This window comes from Mytilus edulis, chromosome 14 (genome assembly GCF_963676685.1).
Source record: "Mytilus edulis chromosome 14, xbMytEdul2.2, whole genome shotgun sequence".
In the NCBI taxonomy this organism is placed as follows: Eukaryota; Metazoa; Mollusca; class Bivalvia; order Mytilida; family Mytilidae; genus Mytilus; species Mytilus edulis.
This window is the reverse complement of record NC_092357.1, coordinates 46,427,110-46,449,713: the sequence shown is the minus strand read 5'-3', so window position 1 is coordinate 46,449,713 and position 22,604 is coordinate 46,427,110. Positions and strand designations below refer to the sequence as shown.

The 22,604-nt window shown below is 30.6% G+C and overlaps 1 protein-coding gene across 1 annotated transcript in view; it reads left to right on the top strand.

Annotated features, from left to right (window-relative positions):
• Positions 1-22,604, top strand: part of LOC139504263 (fibrinogen-like protein 1) — a 36,408-nt gene that overhangs the window by 5,554 nt on the left and 8,250 nt on the right. The window lies entirely within an intron of this gene.

The window sequence follows — 22,604 nt, the reverse complement described above, 5'->3', positions numbered from 1 at the left end:
GGAATATATTTTTTTAAGTGTAAAACAAATATTTGGATGTTTAAGATACATAATGTGCTTTTGATGATCCTTTTTCCAAATTTTTACACTACATTTCCACACAATGAAATATTAAACATTTTCTTATCTTTTTAATTAATTAAATGTTCGTTTTATAAATACAAATATTTTGTTTTGGATGATTTTGAATCTTTTGTCAAAATATAATTTAATCCACAACGGCTTTAATCTACAATTTGTTTTAATATATAGAGAATATACTTCCAAGTGAGGTATACGTTAACATCAGTAAACAGTCAAATTTTAGAGAAAAATAATTCTTTTACGTCAATGGTTCGATGCCACTGCTGGTGGATGTTTTGTTCCCGAGGGTATCACCAGCCAAGTAGTCAACACTTCGGTGTTGACATGAATATCAATGATGTGGTCATTTTCATAAATTTCCTGTTTACAAAACTTGAATTTTTTTTAAAAAACTAAGGATTTTCTTATCCCAGGCATAGATTACCTTAACTGAATTTGGCACAACTTTTTGATATTTTGGATCCTCAATGCTCTTCAATTTGTAATTGTTTGGTTTTATAAATATTTTTATTATGAGCGTCACTGATGAGTCTTATGAAGACGAAACGCGCGTCTGGCGTACTTAGTTATAACCCTGGTACGTTTGATAACTATTTACACCACTGGGTCGATGCCACTGCTGATGGACGTTTCGTCCCCGAGGGTATCACCTGCTCAGTAACTATTAAGCAAAATTATAAAAGTTATCAAAGGTACGCAAGATACACGTTCGTTTTCATAATACTCATACTGCAGTTCGGACCAAAATAGCAATACAGGTATAAAGTTGAGGAGCTTTGAGGACCAAAACTTCGAGAAAAGTTTAAAACTATTAAAAGTCAAGATAAAGCGATATCTTCGTCTGCCAAATACAAAAGAAAATATTTTTTTCTTACATTGATCAAAAATTATATCTGATGCTGCAGCTTTAAATCTAGTTATGAAAATGGTAACACAAAAATAATAATATTAGAGCATTCACTAAAACAAACTAACATAATTATAAGGAAAAGTGACGCAACATGACATCGAGCTTCCTCTAGCTGCGGTGAAATATATCAATTTAATATGAAACTTTAAATTCTGTAAAACACATTCTTAACACCCAAATAGTTAAATAATGTTGATTATGATTACTGTTGAAGTTTAAGACCTCATTGAAATGAGAAACGAGCGTGAATTGAAATGGTAAAACAATTTGGATCTGGTCGTATCAGAAGACCATAGAAAAGATACATGCTGTAACTAACTTATTTTCGCGGATACTTCATTTCGCGTTTTACACTGTCCAGCCCATTACGCGGAGATTTTCCAAATTTGTTAGATGGAGTTATATAAGGATGTTCGCGTTATTTATTTTCTCGCCAAAATTGCTAAATAAGTAGGTTTACAGTATCAAAATGATCAAATCAAACGTGTATAATGATGAGGTCTATTCTCCAAAATGTCAACACCAGCGTTGCAGCTAACCTCGCTCCAAATGAACCGTATATGACAATGATCTGATACAAATTCAAAATACAATGTTAGATGTACCCTAATTTTTAATAACAGTTCACATAACAAAATTAAATAAATATATGTGCATACAAATTCAAGCAAAGTTTTTTCAATATTTTTTTGGTTTCTCTTAAAATATAATTTTCGTCACCTTGTCGATATAAATTGAATGTCATTGCTGAGTTTAATAACTATGAAATGTATATATAAGACTTCATGAATACTTGGTCATAAAGATGCAAACAAACAATTTTATCACAAAATTCATAAAAACAACATAACATACATAATTTGACATTTAAAAAAAAAATAAATACAAAATTGTATGTTTTTCCAAATCATATTTCGCAATATCTGCATCTCATTTATTTAATACAAAAACATTTTCCAAAAGAAAAGGATGAACATTCTTATTATGTGTAACGATGATAAATATTTGATGCAGGAACACAAAAATATTTGAGACATAATTGGTTGATAATAAAAGGGGGAAAAAAGGGCACAAGTATTTTACACTATAAATACACAAAGTCTAATTGACATATTTTGAATGTTAAAAATAATCATGATGTAGGTGAAATATGTTGGTCAAGTATTAAGAGGAAATGTCGACGATATAAACAAATAACATTTTAACATGGATCCTCGTTATATATATATCATCAGTGAATATTTTTACTACAATTAATTAATGCAAAATCTAGATTCTACTATGTTATTTTTCAACACATAATAAAAAATAGGCACCGTAGTGCTATTTTTCAGGCTACATTACATGCATTTTTGTCCAATTTGTTATATTTATGACCAAGCAATTTTATTTAAAAAGTACTAGAGTTATCTCACCTCACATGACTTAGTTAAAAATAGATACGAGAAGAAACAATATTATGTATTTGTTTAATCAGTCAAAATACAACCAAATAAATCACTTGTCTGTCTTTACTAAAATCAATAATCATATAGTGAATTAACATATCATAGTTACATCACAGCTTTAGACCTCTACTTATCATTTGAAGTCACCTGCACAACATAAATAAACTTGTCTGGTAAAGAAGTATTTCTTCTCTGCCCCTAGAAAGAGTTCTAAAACAAATCTTTCAGTGTTCTTTTCTAGTTACATAACTACTACCAAGGGAATTATCATTAACTTTTGAAAAAAAAAAAAAATTAGTGAAATTTATTTTTATTATATATAAGTGTAAAACAAATATTTGGATGTTTAAGATAAATAATGTGCTTTTAATGGTCTTTTTATTCTGTTGACACTACATTGCCACAAAATTAAATATTAAACATTTTTTTCTTTTTAATTGAATGTTCGTTTTGTAAATGTAAATGCAAATATATTTGCAGCAACTCATTTAAAGCCTGTTTCCTAAATAAAAGAGTTAAATATGATATATATATACTTACTAGATGTGTGACGAAATGATTGAAGTTGTAATTTTTTAATTAATATTATTTACTACGATATTTTGAACTAATGAGTTTGAATGTCCTTTTTAGTATCTTTCTCCTCTTTGAAGAAGTACTTATTCATTTTAAGGCAGTATGGGTAAAATATGAGGGTTAATTCAGACATGATTTTATTGTCAATATGGATAAAATTACGTTTAACATGATGTCTAATTGGTATAATAAATAAACGGCATGCTAATCTTCTGTGATTTAAAAATAAATATTTTGTTTGTTTCGGAAATCATTAAACTTTTCTGTGTGTGTTACATTTTAAAGTTGCGTCGTTTGTTTTCTCTTATTTTTTAGTGTAATTTCACATTGCGATAAGGCGTGTCACGGTACTTGTCTATCCCAAATTCATGTATTTGGTTTTGATGTTATATTTGTTATTCTCGTGGGATTTTGTTTGATGCTTTGTCCGTTTCAGTGTGTGTTACATTTTAGTGTTGTGTCGTTGTTCTCCTCTTATATTAATGCGTTTTCCTCGGTTTTAGTTTGTTACCCCGATTTTGTTTTTTGTCCGTGGATTTATGAGTTTTGAACAACGGTATACTACTGTTGCCTTTATTCGACAATTTTGCAATTATTTTTTATTTTTTTTTGTGTGTGGATAGATGTACTATCTTTTCATCGATAAAATAGAAAATTTGTTCTCAAAATATTTCTTCTAATTACAAAATAACATGTTATCCCTTTGTAATGTATATATCCAATATCAAAAACATTTCTTTTTCTTTTTATCAATACAGCTTAAGTTGATGTATTGAAGGCATATCAAAACAAAAACGAAAGTTTTGTCGATCAACATTTTCTGATGTCAAATTAGAACCAATTTATTCATAGGTGCTTAAGGGAGTATGCATTGTGCAATTCAGTGTAAAATATGAAGCCCACGTTCTATAATTTTTTTTATCACATTTCATATTCGAACTGTTTATTTATGCTTTACTCTTTTTATAAAGTAAAGTTCGGTATTTCCTTAGAATTTACTGAATGATTAAATAAATGTTGTGCTGAATGTCCAAATCCCACAAAAACATAAAAAAGTTATATAAATATATTTACTATTGATATTGTACTAGAAATTAAAAGATATGAAAATTGCAAGTAAAATATATGGATAGGTATATTATCTTTACAGTAGATATAAATATAATCTGTTCTTAAACCGTTTCTTCTAATAAAATTGTAAAATATTGTCCATCTGTTACATACATAGCCAAATTCTAATTTTATTTGTTACATCTTAAATAGATATGATGGTTGTATTTCATGAATGCAAGTAATACCATTTGTCAAACCGAAAGCTATCAAATTATTGTTGATCATTGCATATTTTAATGTTTCATTCAATGTTTTTGTGAAAGCTGTATTGATGAAATGAACACAGCTGAATGTATCAAACTGATATGATCTTTGTAAAAATAACGACAATTGTATTTCCTTCTCTTCAGAATTGACTTATTAAAAGGCCCAATGTTTTATTTTATGTGAAATGGCTTCCAGTACAGTTTACACATGTACAGTCTCGTCAATAACTCATGTTAAATTTGCAAGTCAGGTAGAACACTGTTTTGTAATGAACATATCAAATTTTTATTTAAAGTTTTAGCTATTATTTTCAAGTATTCCGATTTTCCCCTTCTTTTTGTGTGTTTTATTCAATACACATTTTCACAAATATACAAAAAAGCAATAAACCTGCAAAATGAAAATAGTAGCAATCTATTTTTCCTTCTTTGCAAAATCACAAATGGTTCTTAAACAAACAATAAGTTTTATAAACTGTTTATAGGATCATCAGAGTGTGTTTGACTGAGCTTTTATAACAAGGATGTCACATGTTAATTTTGTTAACCTTAGTCAAAGACCTTTGATCATCTATATGATATAACAGCAACATTTTTGTGTTGGTGTTAAATTCACATACTCATATACATACACACACATAAACTAATATGTGTCTGACAATATTGAATTCGTGATGGAATAAAAGTGAATTCTTTGGCGTCAAAAATCGCTTTACCACACCTTATATAAAATGGTTTTAATTTTCAACGTGTCTAATATTCGAACTTTTCATACATGTATATGTTTAACTCCTTCTATTTCAAGAAGTGTCATTGCTTTTTCAAGGAATTTTAGAAATAAGAATTCAGCAATATTAGTATAGTTCAAAAATAAACGTCAACCGCCATTTTTCTAGTTTCATTATGACATTTAACTTTAGTTTTTTTTTGTTTATTCAAATAATAATAGTCTGTATGACACATGATAATAACAAATTATCTCAATTATCAATCTTTTTGCCGTGTATTTTTCACTGACTCCTCATCACATAAGCAGTTATGTGTACTAAATATAAATATTCTATAATGCATGATATTAACTAGATTAAATTTTCCAACGACCCCTTTCTGGTGTTATATTTTTATTTCAACTGTATAATTTGTCAAATAGCTAGTAATACTAAATGACACATGAACAATTAATCTAGCATATTAATCTATTGTAATAAAAAATCATAATATCTAATAAAATTTGAAGATTTAGCTAACAACTGTATACAAATGTACAGTAACATTCGTGTATATATAAGACTTCATGAATACTTGGTCATAAAGATGCAAAACAAAAACGATTTTATCACAAAATTCATAAAAACAACATAACGTACATACAAAAAATACATAATTTGACATTTTAAAAAAAATACAAAATTGTATGTTTTTCCAAATCATATTTCGCAATATCTGCATCTCATTTATTAAATACAAAAGCATTTTCCAAAAGAAGAGGAAAAACATTCTTACTATGTGTAACCTGGAAACGGTGAAAAATATTTGATGCTAGAAAACAAAAATATTTTGAGACATAATTGGTTGATAATAAAAATAAAAAAAAAAACCGCACAAGTATTTTACACTATAAACATGATAAATACACAAAATCTAATTGACATATTTTAAGTGTTAAAAATAATCATGATGTAGGTGAAATATGTTGGTCAAGTAGTAAGAGGAAATGCCAACGATATAAACAAATACCATTTTAACATGGATTCTCGCTATATATATATCATTAGTGAATATTTTACTACAATGCAAAAGGTAGATTTTACAATGTTATTTTTTCAACACATAATAAAAAATAGGCACCATAGTGCTATTTTTTAAGCTACATAACATGCATTTTTGTCCAATTTGTTATAGTTATGACAAAGCAATTTTATTTAAAAGGTACTAGAGTTATCTCTCCTAACATGACTTAGTTAAAAATAGATACGATAAGAAACAATATTATGTATTTGTTTAATCAGTCAAAATACAACCAAATAAATCACTTGTCTGTCTCTACTAAAATCAATAATCATATAGTAAATACTTATCAAAGGTTCCAGGATTATAATTAAGTACGCCAGACGCGCGTTTCGTCTACATAAGACTAATCAGTGATGATCCTCGAGTGACAATCATATCAAAATCTTTATAATGCTAAATAAGTACAAAATTGAAGACCATTGAGGATCCAAAATTCCAAAAAGTTGTGCCAAATACAGCTAAGGTAAACTATGCCTGGGATAAGAAAATCCTTAGTTTTTTCGAAAAATTCAAAGTTTTGTAAACAGGAAATTTATAAATATGACCACATTATTGATATTAATATCAACTCTGAAGTGTTGACTACTGGGCTGGTGATACCCTCGGGGAAGATGAAATAGATATGTAGATTAACATATAATAGTCACATCCCAGCTTTAGACCTCTACTAATCATTTGAAGTCACCTGCACAACACAAATAAACTTGTCTAGTAAAGAAGTATTTTTTTTTCTGCCCCTAGAAAGTCTTCTTAAACAAATCTTTCAGTGTTCTTTTCTTGTTCCATAATTACTACCAAGGGAACTATCGTTTGAAATAAAATATTGGAAATTAGTGGAATTGTTTTTTTTTGTAAGTGTAAAACAAATATTTCGATGTTTAAGATAAATAATGTGCTTTTAATGGTTCTTTTATTCTGTTGACAGTTTTGATTTTCAGATTTTTACACTACATTGCCACAAAATGAAATATTAAACTTTTTTTTCTTTTTAATTGATTTTCGTTTTGTAAATTTAATGCAAATATATTTGCAGCAACTCATTTAAAGTCTGTTTCCCAAATGAGACAGTTAAATATGATATATATATATACTTACTAGAGGTGTGACGAAATGATTGAAGTTGTATTCTTTTCATTAATATTATTTACTACGATATTTTGAACTAATGAGTTTGAATGTCCTTTTTAGTATCTTTCGCTCTCTTTAAAGAAGTACTTATTCATTTTAAGGCAGTATGGGTAAAATATAAGGGTTAATTTAGACATGATTATATTGTCAATATGGATAAAATTACGTTTATTATGATGTCGAATTTGTATAATAAATAAACGGCATGCTAATCGTCTGTGATTTAAAAATAAATATTTCGGTTTTTTTTGGAAATCATTAAACTTTTCGACAATTTTGCAATTATTTTTTATTTTTTTGTATTCTGTAAAAACTGTAGTTGAATCATGTGGATAGATGTACTATCTTTTCATCGATAAAATAAAAAATTTGTTCTCAAAATATTTCTACTAGTTACAAAGTAACATGTTATCCCTTTGTAGTGTGTATATCCAATATCGAAAACATTTCTTTTTCTTTTTATCAATACAGCTTAAGTTGATATATTGGGGGGAATATCAAAACATAAACGAACGTTTTGTCGATCATCATTTTCTGATGTCAAATTAGACCCAATTTATTTCTATGTGCTTAAGGGAGTATGCATTGTGCAATTCTGTGTAAAATATGAAGCCCACGTGCTATAATTTTTTAACACATTTCATATTCGAACTGTTTATTTATGCTTTACTCTTTTTATAAAGTAAAGTTCGGTATATCCTTAGAATTTGCTCAGTGATTAAATATATGTTGTGCTGAATGTCCAAATCCCACAAAAACATTAAAAAAGTTATTTAAATATATTCACTATTGATATCGTACTAGAATTTAAAAGATATGAAAATTGCAAGTAAAACATATGGATAGGTATATTATCTTTACAGTAGATATAAAGATAATCTGTTCTTTACCCGTTTCTTCTAATAAAATTGTAAAATATTGTCCATCTGTTACATACATAGCCAAATTCTAATTTTATTTTATACATCTTACATGTAAATAGATATGATGGTTGTATTTCCTGAATGCAAGTACTACTATTTGTCAAACCGAAATCTATCAAATTATGTTTGGTCATTGCATATTTTAATAATTAATTCAACGTTTGTATAGAAGCTGTATTGATGAAATGAACACAGCTGAATGTATCAAACTGATATGATTTTAGTAAAAATAACGACAATTGTATTTCCTTCTCTTCAGTATTGAATATTAAGAGGCCCGATGTTTTATTTTATGTGAAATGGCTTCCAGTACATTTTCCCCATGTATGGTCTCGTCAATAACTCATGTTAAATTTGCAAGTCATGTAGAACACTGTTTTGTAATGAACATATCAAATTTTTATTGAAAGTTTTAGCTATTATTTTCAAGTATTCCGATTTTCTCTACTTTTTGTGTGTTTTATTCAAACACATTTTCAGAAATATACAAAAAAGCAATAAACCTGCAAGATGGAAATAGTAGCAATCTATGTTTCCTTCTTTGAAAAATCACAAATGGTTCTTATTCGTGGAATCTTGTTTTAACGTTGAAAAAGCTACAATTAAAAATTGCTTGCTAGTCCTTCTCTGTGATAACCATTATATAATTCTGGTTCATTTCCCAATCAATCTATCATCAAGGGCAGTTATCTAATACGAATTTCATACATAGTCTTTTTCAAAAATGATGAACGGTTCTCTATATTGGTATGTTATCATTTTAAACGTTTCAAATTTATGAAATTATAGTCATATATCAAAGCTTTTGATACACCAATAACACAAACTGAAATATATTGAATTGATACAATTTTCAAGTATTCAAAATTAGATCAGAAACTTAAACTTAATTATAAAATAATGAACCTCTTAAAGGGAGACAATACTCGCATACCTTTTCGAATTGGCACATAATACAACGGAATGTCACTCTTGCATACAAATGGCACATCAGTATATTTAATTAACTGTGCAAGCGTACTCCACCTTCAATGATGATCCTTAATTATAGATATAACCAAAAGTTGTTATTCTATAGATACGGAAGACTGATGAAAGCTAAACCACTGTAAAAATATTTCTTTGCAATTTTTTAAAACTTCCTCAGAAAAATGCTCGAGCCACTTGACTTTCATAGCTCATAATTAACGTTTTTACACAATATTTGAATAAAGTAGTTAAAGATTATTGGCTTCTCAAAGTGTAAGACGCAATAAAAATCGTATGCTTTCACCATCTTACCGAAATATGGATTTAATTAAGTCCTGAACATTTCGACATTTCTTCGTTTGTTTTTATCAAAACCGGTTTAAAACAAATCACAAGTACGTGTTTAGATCCGACTAAATACCTATTTCCCGATATGGTCAGGTAAATTTGCTAATTAATCAAGTGTTGTCACTTATTTACTCTCTTACTCGTTATCTCATTAGCAGCTATATAAATTTAAAAAATAAAATTGTTCAATGCATAATAGTAAAACACCACCTTGATACATTATCTTAAATGATTAAATATTCGGAAGGAGTCGAACGTCATTTTCTGTCCCAAAAGGAGTACTAAATTCATTGGAACTGCTACACTGTGTCTAAACCACACCGGCAAAATTTTATCGGACTCGATGGTATCTAACATCCGGCACAATGACGGAACATTAATAGATAGAAGAAAGATAGGTTTCTCCTTATTTTCTTATTTTTTTTATGATATCGAAGAATATATATACATATACAACTATTTTCTATTGTGATATGCAATATTTTCTACAACCATTTTATATTAACGGAGAAATAAGTAAAAATGCTCGTCAAAATGACGAATTGAGTGAACCTTGCCTCGAAATTGTTTAATTTCTCTTTAAATTGTTCACATTGTACGGAAAGAAAGGTACGGGAAGATAGATACTGACACGGAGATTGCAAAACTTGTCGTTATAAACACCTCAATACTTGTATTTCTGAGTATGGAGTGAAAAAAATGGTTCATGTCAAATTAAAATACACCGGTTTCGTCATTGTTGTTTCTACACAATCACCCGGTTTCGTCTATATATATCACCCGGTTTTTTATATCTTTTAAAAACAACAATTTATGAAAAGTAACGTTAACTCGGATCTGAACATTGTCTTTCGAAAGAATTTAAATATATATTTATTATAAAGTTAACTTGGCGTTGTTAAATTTATTTACATAGGTAATTATAGTAATACACAGTGTCCTAATGAAAGGCGTATCCGTTATTTCACTGATCTTAAAACTAATTTTAAATGGAATATAAATGCTCAATAGCAAACACTGATATCTAATTATTTTTTTAACATTAACATTATGATATTTTTTTATATAGGTTTTGAGATGCATCGCAATATGTGACCCCCTCCTTTTTTTTTTTTTACAAAAAAACCCTAAATAACGCTATAATAAAAAAAAATTAAAACATCAACAAAAAGTATGCAGAGGTAAAGATTTATATTTCTAAGAAGTGTGTAAAGTTTAATGCAATTATGATAAATCGTTTTAAGATATGGCGCGACATGTTAAAAAAACACACTCCTGTTTTACTTCCAAAGTCCTGTAACTCAAAAAGATTTAATTGGATTTTTACTAAAAGGTTTACAGATCGTTTGACCATTTCAAGAAATAAGTTTCAAGTTACGGTGCGACATGTTTACGCTGGACAGAAGGATAGACGGATAGATAGACGGACGGACGGACATAATGACTGATAGATGGAGGAACGGACGGATCGAAGGAAGTACGGACGGACGGATGTATACATTTATACGTCCTGTCAAAATTGTGACGGGCGTGTAAAAACACAATGAAATGAAGAAAAAAAATCTTAATTAAAGGTCAATGAGTTTTATTAGGATATCGGCCAAGTCGATTTATTTGTATTTCTTCTTGACTTCCTAAGTCATTTTTGCTATATGACTTTTATATATATATGTTTGAAAATAATAGATAGAAATTGATAAAAAGAACTTCAAATTCGTCATTTAAGGGCAATGCAATAACTCCTTTAAGAACTAATGTAAGAATTTTATAGTAAATGGACAAATGATAGAGCTCAACATTTTGAAGATAATCATCTGGCCTTTTCGAATTGTCTATGTCTACGGCTGTGTTTAAATAATTGACATCATGCACTTGCATGCCCCCTTTGTTTATTTCTTAGCCATGACGGCCATCTTGGTTGACAAGCGGGGTCACAGTAAACTTTTCAAAACTAGATACTCTAATTATAATTAAAAAAGACATATGACTTTAAATAAGGTTTGCTAAATGCAGCCTAGTAATTTTAGATGTGAAAATTTATGTAAAAAATGGTATTGAAAGATAATGAACGACAGTCGACCGGTGCCAAGTGATGAAAAAATATTACTTTTCCTGTTGGGTCAAGTGAGCGAAAAACAACAAAGAATTCCAAACAAAATTACACTGTTCTTGAATTTAAAAAAAAATGTGTAACAACTCAAAATTTCAAATTTCACGAACCGGATAACTTGACCGGACATAGCAAACAACTTCACTGGCGGTTTTTTTTTTCAATAAAAAAATTTAAGACATATTATCTTTATTTAAGTGTACGCACTGACATGTCACAAATGCTTAAATGATCGCAATTGAATTTATGATGAAGGTCTGTAAGATAAAAAAAAAAATGGTCACAGAAACCAATTGTTTATGGAACCATTTAAGTCGAGGTCTAATGAATCCAGCCAGACGGACATGAACACATTCTAATTAATAAAACCAACTGCACAAAACCCTTATCATTTACCAATCAATGAAGGAAATAAGTTCACGGTCACATGAATCGTCATGTGGCCGAAGGAAACATAATATAGAAATGAGGTCAATGGCAAGAGCAATGGTCAATATGACAAATAGGGAAAAAATCGTTAAATCTGTGTTCCATACTTTTATATGTACAGTCAAACCAAGGGCGGATCCAGCCATTTGAAAAAAAGGGAGGAGTTCCAACTATATGCTCCCATTCAAATGCATTGATCTGCAAAAAAGGGGGGGTACCAACTCCCGGACACCCCCCTCCCCTGGATCCGCCAATGCAAACCTTCTAACTTTTGACATATGCAGCTTTATACAAATAGTTCAAAACGCTATGAATTTGAATCACTTAGTGTCGCTTGTTTAAAAATATCAATGAGAATGTTTATAATAAACATAATCAAACTCACATAATCCGATTTCGCGGGTGTCCCTGTTTTCTTATTTCTTACAATATTTTTAATTCGGTACCGTATACACTTTATAAGATAAGTGGCGAATCTAGAAGACGTATAGATTGCACGCCCCGACCCACCTTTGATGCATGGTAGTTGTAATCCTTTTCTTCCTATACACATTAATTTTCTATGTCGATTATGCATGCATATATATATACATTTGTCTTATCATCACTGTTTATTAAAGATTTATAATTAACGATCATAGAAAAGATTACATACATAGAATGATTAGATTACTTATAAAGGTGTCCATTCTATTGTACGAGAAAATCAGATATCAATTGTGTGTTTCGATTTTTTAAGACCGTAAAGTTTAACTATAATTTCAAGTTTAAACATATTTTCCATAATTCATATAGAAAACGCATATTTGAGAGCTTTAACCTCAATTTGTGGTATAACCTTCATTCTTACCTATTCTGCTGTTAATGCAAAGTAAAATTAAAATTATTTGTGTTCTAAAACTCCTTTTTAACACTGAAGTAAAATTATCAATTATAATGTAATGCGATTATGATTTTTTTTTAGTTGACCAAACCGGGTTATGCATTGTGAAATCTATGACCAAACGCGGTGGTAAACATTGACGAAACCGGCCATTTCCATTTTGACATGACCCATTTTTTTCGCTCCATACTCAGAAATACAAGTATTGAGGTGTTTATAACGACAAGTTTTGCAATCTCCGTGTCAGTATCTATCTTCCCGTACCTTTCTTTCCGTACAATGTGAACAATTTAACGAGAAATTAAACAATTTCGAGGCAAGGTTCACTCAATTCGTCATTTTGACGTGCATTTTTACTTATTTCTCCGTTAATACAGAACGGTTGTAGAAAATATTGCATATCACAATAGAAAATAGTTGTATATGTATATATATTCTTCGATATCATAAAAAAAATAAGAAAATAAGGAGAAACCTATCTTTCTTCTGTCTATTAATGTTCCGTCATTGTGCCGTATGTTAGATACCATCGAGTCCGATCAAATTTTGCCGGTGTGGTTTTGACACAGTGTGCTAAAGGAGTAGAAATTGGTCAATTTTGTTTACATCGTATAGCTAACTTCTATAATATTATATTTGCCCTGTAATAGTTCAATGGGACAGTGTCTTAAATGTGTCTGTTTTACAAAAAAAATCGATATATATAAGTCTGAAATTTACTCCAAACAGTGTTAGAGTTAGATTTTCTACTGACAATTTTTTGTTCGTCCCTCAGCGGGATTCGAACTCACACCTTTGATACACTACAGCACCAATCGCTTAGCCTCATGTCCAGCGCTCTAGACCACTCGACCACATCCGCTATATAAAAATATAACTTCAATAGTCGTAGTGTTACCTTGTCACGGAAGGCTAATCTAGAGATAGACATGAGACACGTGTTTTTTAAGCGTGTGTAGATGTTATATTATTGTTTTTTATACACAATGTATTTTTCATTTGTCAGTAATCTAACTGAACAATTTTTATATATCATATGGGATCATGATGCATTTCATTATACAGTCACTAGAAATAAGTATATCATACAAACAAGTCTAAACAAGTGACAAACCATACAATATATATATATATATATTAGACTGTGCTAGATATTTCCTACTGATTATCAACTGTCGATTTTAAATAGCTTCTGTATACTGAGAATGCAAATAATATACAATACATGTTATTCATAAGTCAACTAATTAATGTATTTAACCTTCTCAATAAAGGCAACAGTTATATATCGCTGTTCGAAAATTCATGAATCGATTGAGAAAAAACAAATCCTGGTTACAAACTAAAACTGAGGGAAACGCATCAATATAAGAGAACTACGACGCAACAGAAACACAACATTAAAGTGTAACACACAGAGAAACGAACTATACATTATATAACAATGGCCATTTTCCTGACTCAACATGTTTGTCGAAAGTCCCCCAAGAGGTACCAACTTCTTTGAGTCATCATGAAGAGTAATCACTGATAAATTTTAAACCTTGTTGAAGCATTATACTGTGATTATTCATCACCGTCTCCGCTTAGTTTTCATCCGTTCATAAGTATGATGGGATAATGTCTCAATTTGTCTGGCTTGCAATCCATCGGTGCAGATACTTTGCAATGTGCGAGATGTTTCCTCCCGATTTCAGGTATCTTAAAAAAAGTTGTATGTAAAATAAAAAAATAAATTATACAATAAATGATATTAACAACTCAACTAAATAACATGCTCAATTTTTAGATATTTGAAAGTTTTGTACAGACAAATAAATTCTGGCGACAAAGAGAAGTCTGCAAAAATAAAAGGAATTGTTCAATGTTGTGGTTATCATTAAGCCTTCGTGGGGCGTTACACTGTTAATGAACCATTAATGCTCATACCCGTAGCCAGGGTGGGGGTTCGGGGGGTTCATCAAATTTGAAAATCAAATAAGCACTGTTAAAGTCAACGTTTTTTTTTCAAATTGTGACTGTTAAAGTCGATTTCATGAGTCCAACGACACCCCCCTTGGAAATTCCTTGCTACGGGCCTGATGCTGGTTTTTTTTATGTTAATTCGAACAATTAAATGGTCTCTCACAATCCACAATTGCATGTTCTCTGCAATGTGTGAAGTATTTCGTTCCATTTGTCAGTAGTGTCTGGAAAGTGAAAACCAAGATAACATTTCTGCCAGAAAATTCACCAACAATCAGCATGCTTGCTTAATTATCTACTTTCAACAAGAATCGTTCAAATGGAAAAATAAACAGTCCATGCCGGACGTAAAACAAAATTTTAGGATAGTCTTCCAGTATTAACTTTGTGGATACTATGAGTCTATAGCTAAAATTGTAAAATATTGATTCTGTTACGTAATCAAAATCAAAATTCAGTTGTTGGGCGTATTAAGATAGATAATAGGTTACCCTTGTTGATTTCGAAAAAGAACAAGTTAACGCCGCTACAAGGCAGCATTCGCACCCGCAAAGTGGAAAGGGATTTATTTAAGTTGCAAAACTTGTTTCCCAATCAATAATAAATAAATATGTTTAAACTAATAGGTATAAGTTTTTGTGGTAGAATTGTTTTATACTTAGCTAAAAGGAAGATTTTTCCTATCTCTTTTCAAAAATATAATAAACAAGATGAGTCCACCTGCTATGTTGCAAGCTTCGAGTCGTTGAAAATGATATAAATTTGCTTAAAATGGTCATGCAAAAACACATGGTTGTGCATAAAAAGAAATCTATTAGATAAATTTTTGAAATAGATTGTGAGAAGATAGGTTTTATAATATGTTTTAAGAAAAAAATGGCCTCGCCGAACACGTTTTCTTGCTAAAAGTAGTATCTTTTACTTAACATACATATTATACAACATTTGTACAATGCACTATACAAATTAACTTGAAATTTCCACGACTTCTTTCTAGTTTTTTGCTTTCATTTCAACTGAACCATGCTGTTTTTTTTTTAAAAAGTAATTAACAATGAAACAAGCGTTTTGATTATTCCTTTCAGTGTATTTCTCACTGTCTCCTCGTCTCCCTTTTCTGGTATGTATACTAAAAACAAATAGTATACAATAGTGATAGTAATAAATCTACTGAAGAATGTAGTAAAAACATTTTCATAACTTAAGTCGATCTTCATTTTCTGATTCAAAATGAAAAACGAATTATTCGGTTCTTCCTCGATAGTAGAAATTCAAAATGTTTTGTATATTCTGCATAAATAAAGGTAATATTTGTATACCGCTGTTCAAAACCCTTCTGAAGCACCATGACCTAAACTATTACCGATTAATTACCGTAGTGTTTCTTTAATGGGATAGTACATTACATTTGTCTGGCTTCCAATCCAACGGTGCATATACTACGCTATGATCGAAATATGTTTTGTCCTACGACATTTTCTGTCCCTATCTCAGTACCAAACTCGTCGGGTCAGCTTAACGAGTAGATGAAGTAGATATTGTTCTATTGTGTGTATTTCCATTCAACCCTCATAAAGCTTCACATCGCGAATATTTCATTATCGTCATATTCCTCTTTCCTTGATATGATTTGATGTCTTAAGTATGTTTGACTCCTCTCGATCGCCAGTTATCGATCTAAAATTGTATCATAAATAAAATATGTTTAAACCCGCCGCATATTTGCGCCTGTTCCAAGTCAAGAGACTTGCTTTTGTAAGTTTTATATGATTTTTAATTTAAGTTTCTTCTGTATAATTTGGAGTTCAGTATGAGGTTCATTATCACTGAATTAGTATAAATATTTGTTTTGGGGCCAGCTAGAGGACTCCTCCGGGTGCGGGCGTTTCTCGCTGCATTGAAGACCCATTGGTGGTATTCGGCTGTTGTCTATAATATGCTCGGGTTGTTGTCTCTTTAACAAATTCCCCTTTTCCGTTCTCTATTTAATCTGTATGTTAAAAATGCATATTATATACAATGATATAGTACATCCTGTACATAGTATTAATAAATAAACTTTATAATGTATCTAAAATTTTCCAATATTAGAATGATTTGTCATCTGCTGTTCTAGAATGAGTAACGAATACTTAAGGGCTGCTTAAAATATAGAACTTGTTAAATTTTGCGTATATCCTGAAGGCCCCATAAAGCATCATAACCAAACTCCCCGGCAGTTCCAGTTCCGATCCGCATACGGTCCCGAATACTACTCTACACTAATGATGGAGTAAAGGAAAATAGTTGTTCCGGAACGGAATCGATCACTGTCCGGAGTTTGCATCATAACGTGAATGGTCCTTTACCGTAGTTTTCTCCCTTTTCATTTGCTCAACGGGATATCCCTGAAATTTGTCTGGCTTACAATCCATCGGTGCATATACTTTGCAATGTGCGAAATATTACCTCTCGTCATTTGTCGATCGAAAACATTGTCTGTATAAAAAAAAAAGGCAAGACGGATGCCTCGTTCAACGTGTTCAGCTTATTTAATTTTACGTGCATCGTGATTTTCAAAGTCTTATTTTGCGTGCTCGGTTTTTTCAAATAAAATTCAAACACTTGGCAGGGATCGTCAAGAAATGTTTTTTTTAAAAGCCGTAAACCAATTATATCATAAATGTGTATATTAAATCGGGAGTATCAAGTAAAACAAAGAGTTAATATATACAAGAAGACAGTCACTCAGTCACAAAAGGTTCACATAAAAGTATTTATTTTTCGTTCAACGTTCATTACAGAATTTTTTTCACGTTCAACGTGAAATATGTCTTATTTCACGTTTTTTTCGTGCAAGCACCCCCCCCCCTTTTACCACCCTCTATGAAGAATCAAAACGGTTATGATTCATGACCTTCGTGTTTTATATTTCATTAATAAAATTAGATATTGTTATAAATTTGTCTGTCTTACAATCCATCGGTGCATATACTATGCAGTTTTTGAGATATGTCCTTCTAATCGTAAACTGTCGATTTAAAATAATGTCTGTATAAAAATAAACAATTAATATAAAACATGATATTAATGAATCAACATAGATAAGGCCGCTAGTTTTCTCGTTTGCATTGTTTTACATTGTCATTTCGTGGCCTTTGATAGCTGACTATGCGGTATGGGATTTACTCATTGTTGAAGGCCGTACGGTGATCTATATTTTAAAGTTCTGTGTCATGTTGGTCTCTTGTGGAGAGTTGTCTCATTGGCAATCTTACCACATCTTCTTTTTTATATTATATATAATACACTTTTTATAGTAATGCATTCATTATTTTAAGATATTCTGTCATCAAATGAAAACCAAACGTTTTTGGTCTGCTATAAGGAATATGAATTGAACATACCAGAATATCATGCAGCCTTCATTAAACATCATACTGCGAATGAACCATTATTATCATTTCCCCATTACATGTATGATTGAAAGGTATTTTACAATACATCGGCGCATAAAAACTTTTGAATTTTTGAAATTCTACGGCTTTTCTACCTCAGGAATAGATTGGCAAAACTTTTAGGCATTTTGGTCCTCAATGCTCTTTAATTTCGTACTTTATTTGTCATTTTCAACTTTTTTTCGAGCGTCACTGATGAGTCTTTTGTAGACGAAACGCGCGTCTGGCATAAATACAAAATTAAATCCTGATATCTACGATGAGTTTTTTAAATATACTTTGCACTATACAATGCTGTACGAGATATTTCCTCTCGATCACCAGATGTTGATATTTACTAGTGTTTGACAAGTGCAAAAATAGTTTAAATTCATGCCAGAAATCCATTTTACAATATGCTATATTTTGTTTCTGTAACGAGAAGGATCGTGCTTGATTGTCATATATGATAAAGACAGAATCTTTTTTTTTACATTGGCAAGAAATATAGGGGGAAGGTTGAGCTCCCTTACCATGTTTAACCCCGTCACATTTTTTGCGCCTGTCATCAGTCAGGAGTCTCTGGCCTCTGTTAGTTTTTTCTAGTAAGATTTTTTAACTTTATGTCATTTATATGGTTTCGGAGTTAAGTTTGGTAGCCATTTTTCACTAAGTAGTATACATTTTTGATAAGGAGCTGGCTAAATCCCGCCTCTGGGTGCGGGAACTTCTTGGTGTGGTAAAACCAGTTGGTGACCTTCTGCTTTTTGTTTGGGTTGTTGTTTGTTTGACACATTCCCCATTTACATTATTAATTTTTCGATTGCCATGCTATCTTTTGTACTTTAAACAAGATCCCTACAGTAGAATTACCAGTAGTATATTTACCAGTAGTTTTTTTATATTTATTTTTTCCCTGATTGTTAAACGTCTTCTACCACTATTTCAACTTTGGGGTAATATATGTGTGTCTAAAATCATACAATATTGATTTTGTGAAGTGATCAAAAACAAAACACAGTTGTTGGGCGTCCAATGCATTCACTGTGTTACAGCACATTGAACATATTCGATTCATCGTCGGTGTATTCCCAGACTTTGTACAAAGTTGTCAAATATACTCCTGACTATCCTATTACTTTGAGAGAATTATGCAAATGCAATAAAGTATAGTCAATTATCATGGTATAAAAGAGGTTCGCAGAAATGAAAACGTTATGAATATACATACTGCTTTTTCAGTAGATAAGTTCGATATTTTTTTCTTAACACATTTCTTTTAATTATATTATAAAATGTTGTCGCGATGTGATATACATCAAACACTTTTTATGACCTTACAATAGCAGAGGAGTCAGTAAGTTACCCATGTCTGTCTTTCTGTCCTCATGATGTCACGAATTGGTATCCAAATCAATCAAATGTTATGAAACTAATACACAGTGATATAACTCCAAAACATAGATCAAGTTTTATTGTTTGTGGCGTCAATTTTACCATTGCAAATAATGTCCATTTACATTTAGAAAAAAAAAATGGTGATTTTTTTCGTATCGGTGGCCACTGAATATTTATATGTTTTATTTAACTTTTTCATAGAAGTTCTTTTAAACACATCTGGATGTGTTTGGTTATATATCTCCGTGAACCTTGTAGCAAAGAAATCATGTTGAGGAAATATGAGCTCTGGAATATCGTTTGATATGGGATATAAACTCCGTATAGCAAATAGGGAAGCTGAAATCATATCTTTTATGTCTTTTGTCGTAAAGTTATTTTGTTTTTAGTCGAAACTAACCAACTTCACCTGTATATGAGATATACATTTCCCAACTAATTTAGAATGCAAGACCTTCCAGCTACTACACAGCTTTTGTAAATATGTTGTTGTCCTCGCGGAAGCCGTTATATTGACAATTTAGCCGCTTACATGTATGCAAGTAGGATTTAAACGATACCAGTGTTTTAATAGAACGTTGTTTGATAAACTAGGCCGATGCCAAAGAACGTTTCTTTTTTTAAATTCATCGGAAGGTACGTTTTTGAATTTGTTGGCAAATGAAAGTTTCAGAATGATATTTTCTCTTTTTTGTCTTTTCTAATGCGAACTGGTTCAAAAAGTCTGTGACTTGCCATATCCGCGATGATATAAGTAATTTTGTCTTGATTTGAATAGGGTTTTGTAACAGTGGTTTCCAATAATTAGTTGTACAGAGAGTGAAAATTTGAAAGTGGTAAAGAACAAAGCTTCGTGCGAATGTGATGAAAACCTAACAGCTTGTGTATTTATAAATGGCAGTAGGTTATTAATAGAGACATCGTCGAGAAAAGGTGATGTATAATTACGACGACCATATCAGCCTCTATGTTTTACAATTAACTGTTATGGCCATGACGACTTTGGGTTTATCCATCGGTCACGAATTGTAATATTATTTGTTCATCAGAAAATATTGTTTCCACCGAAAGAATACTACTGTATAAACATTTTGTACCTTGCGGAATAAAGAGTATAAAACATTTTTTTTAATCATCGTTCCTAGTTGTCTTTATTTTTTTGATACAGAGAGGTGTTGCAAGATAAAGATTATTAGTCAGAACATGTATTGTTTTTTTATGATGTGAAATTGCATAGAAAGATTTGAATGATCAGACAGATTGAAATAGTACGAAACAATATCGCTTGCATTGTTGTTGATGTCTCATCTATGACCATATTAACGTTTGATTAACCATACTTTCTATTCACCGACATATACCTATCCATAAAGTTAACACACTAATCCGTATACGACATTTTTCGATTTACAATTTAGAGCATCGTAGTTTCTAGTAAAATAGTATGAGAAATTATCACAATCAATCTTTTAAAAATAAGTTTGAACTGGTTTGATGTGACTGCAAATTGGGGCTACGCACACAAAGAGCTATGACAAAATAGACAACAAAACGAGATACGTTAATCACTTAAAGAGTATTTTCTTATATTAAATTAAACAATCAATTTGGTAGCCAAAATTTCTATTCTCTTCAGTTTATTTTTCTAATCAGTTTTTTCTATCATTTGCAAGTATAATTTAAAGTCAGTAACTGTTCTATCATTTTACTTAATACTTATGTCGTTAAATGTTTAAAATATTTCCCATGATGAATCCCTGTCATCTCTGGTTATATATGAAAGATCAGGTGGGCAGATGTTTGAAAAATGAGAAGCAATCCAGTGAGCTCTCTTTATCTTACAATTAACTGTTATGGCCATGACGACTTTGGGTTTATCCATCGGTCACGAATTGTAATATTATTTGTTCATCAGAAAATATTGTTTCCACCGAAAGAATACTTCTGTATAAACATTTTGTACCTTGCGGAATAAAGAGTATAAAACATTTATGTCTCAACAGGAACAATTTTTATAGCATAGTATCAAAAGATGTTTTTGAGGAACTTATGTTAAGTTAGAACAAAAACAAGTTCTCACATCATACATCATGGAATGTTCGTATAACAGAACACCGGTGTGGTATTTGGACGATTTCAGATTCCAGAAGCAACAAACAGTACTAGGCAATCACCCTTTTTTCCGTCAGCATCTCATTATAGTAACTTTTCAATAAGTTTGTATTGCATATGAAGGCTCATTTTTGTGTTAAATCTATAAAACTGTATTTCATTTCGTCACTATCGTTTGTTTACCTCCCTTATCCCTGATCACATAACATATGTTTTTATGTTACATCACAAAATGATCTGATTAAACCTTATAACGTCATTCAATTACCTTTATTGATACATTTAACATTCCACATATTGGTACTGCCAGCAACCACTGAATTTCAAGTTCCTATCTCAGAACTGGCACATGCAACACATGAATTTGTAGAAAATGCCTATTAGAATATAAACAAATGAATAAGAGTGGATCAAATTGGCATTATAAAAACAAATATTAGAATATTAAGGCAATAAAACAAATGAGTAGAATTACAACAACTAATTTAAAGGAAAATAAACAAAAACGGAAATCAAAAGTAAATCATTACGGTTAATCTATAACAGAAACATTCGACAAAGTTTGCCGTGCAATATTTCAATTGGCGTCATAGTACTTTTTTTCGTATAAAACATGTGTTTTCTACAGATAATGCAAGCAATAACATATTATTACTTTGTTTTATTTATAAGAGACATATGTTTTTCATGTTATTATGCGTTTTTCAAGAGACCGGTTTCAGAAATAGAACTTATGTTTCTTATAACATACATCTTATTAAATGAGTTTCAATAAGATTCGGTACAACGTATTCA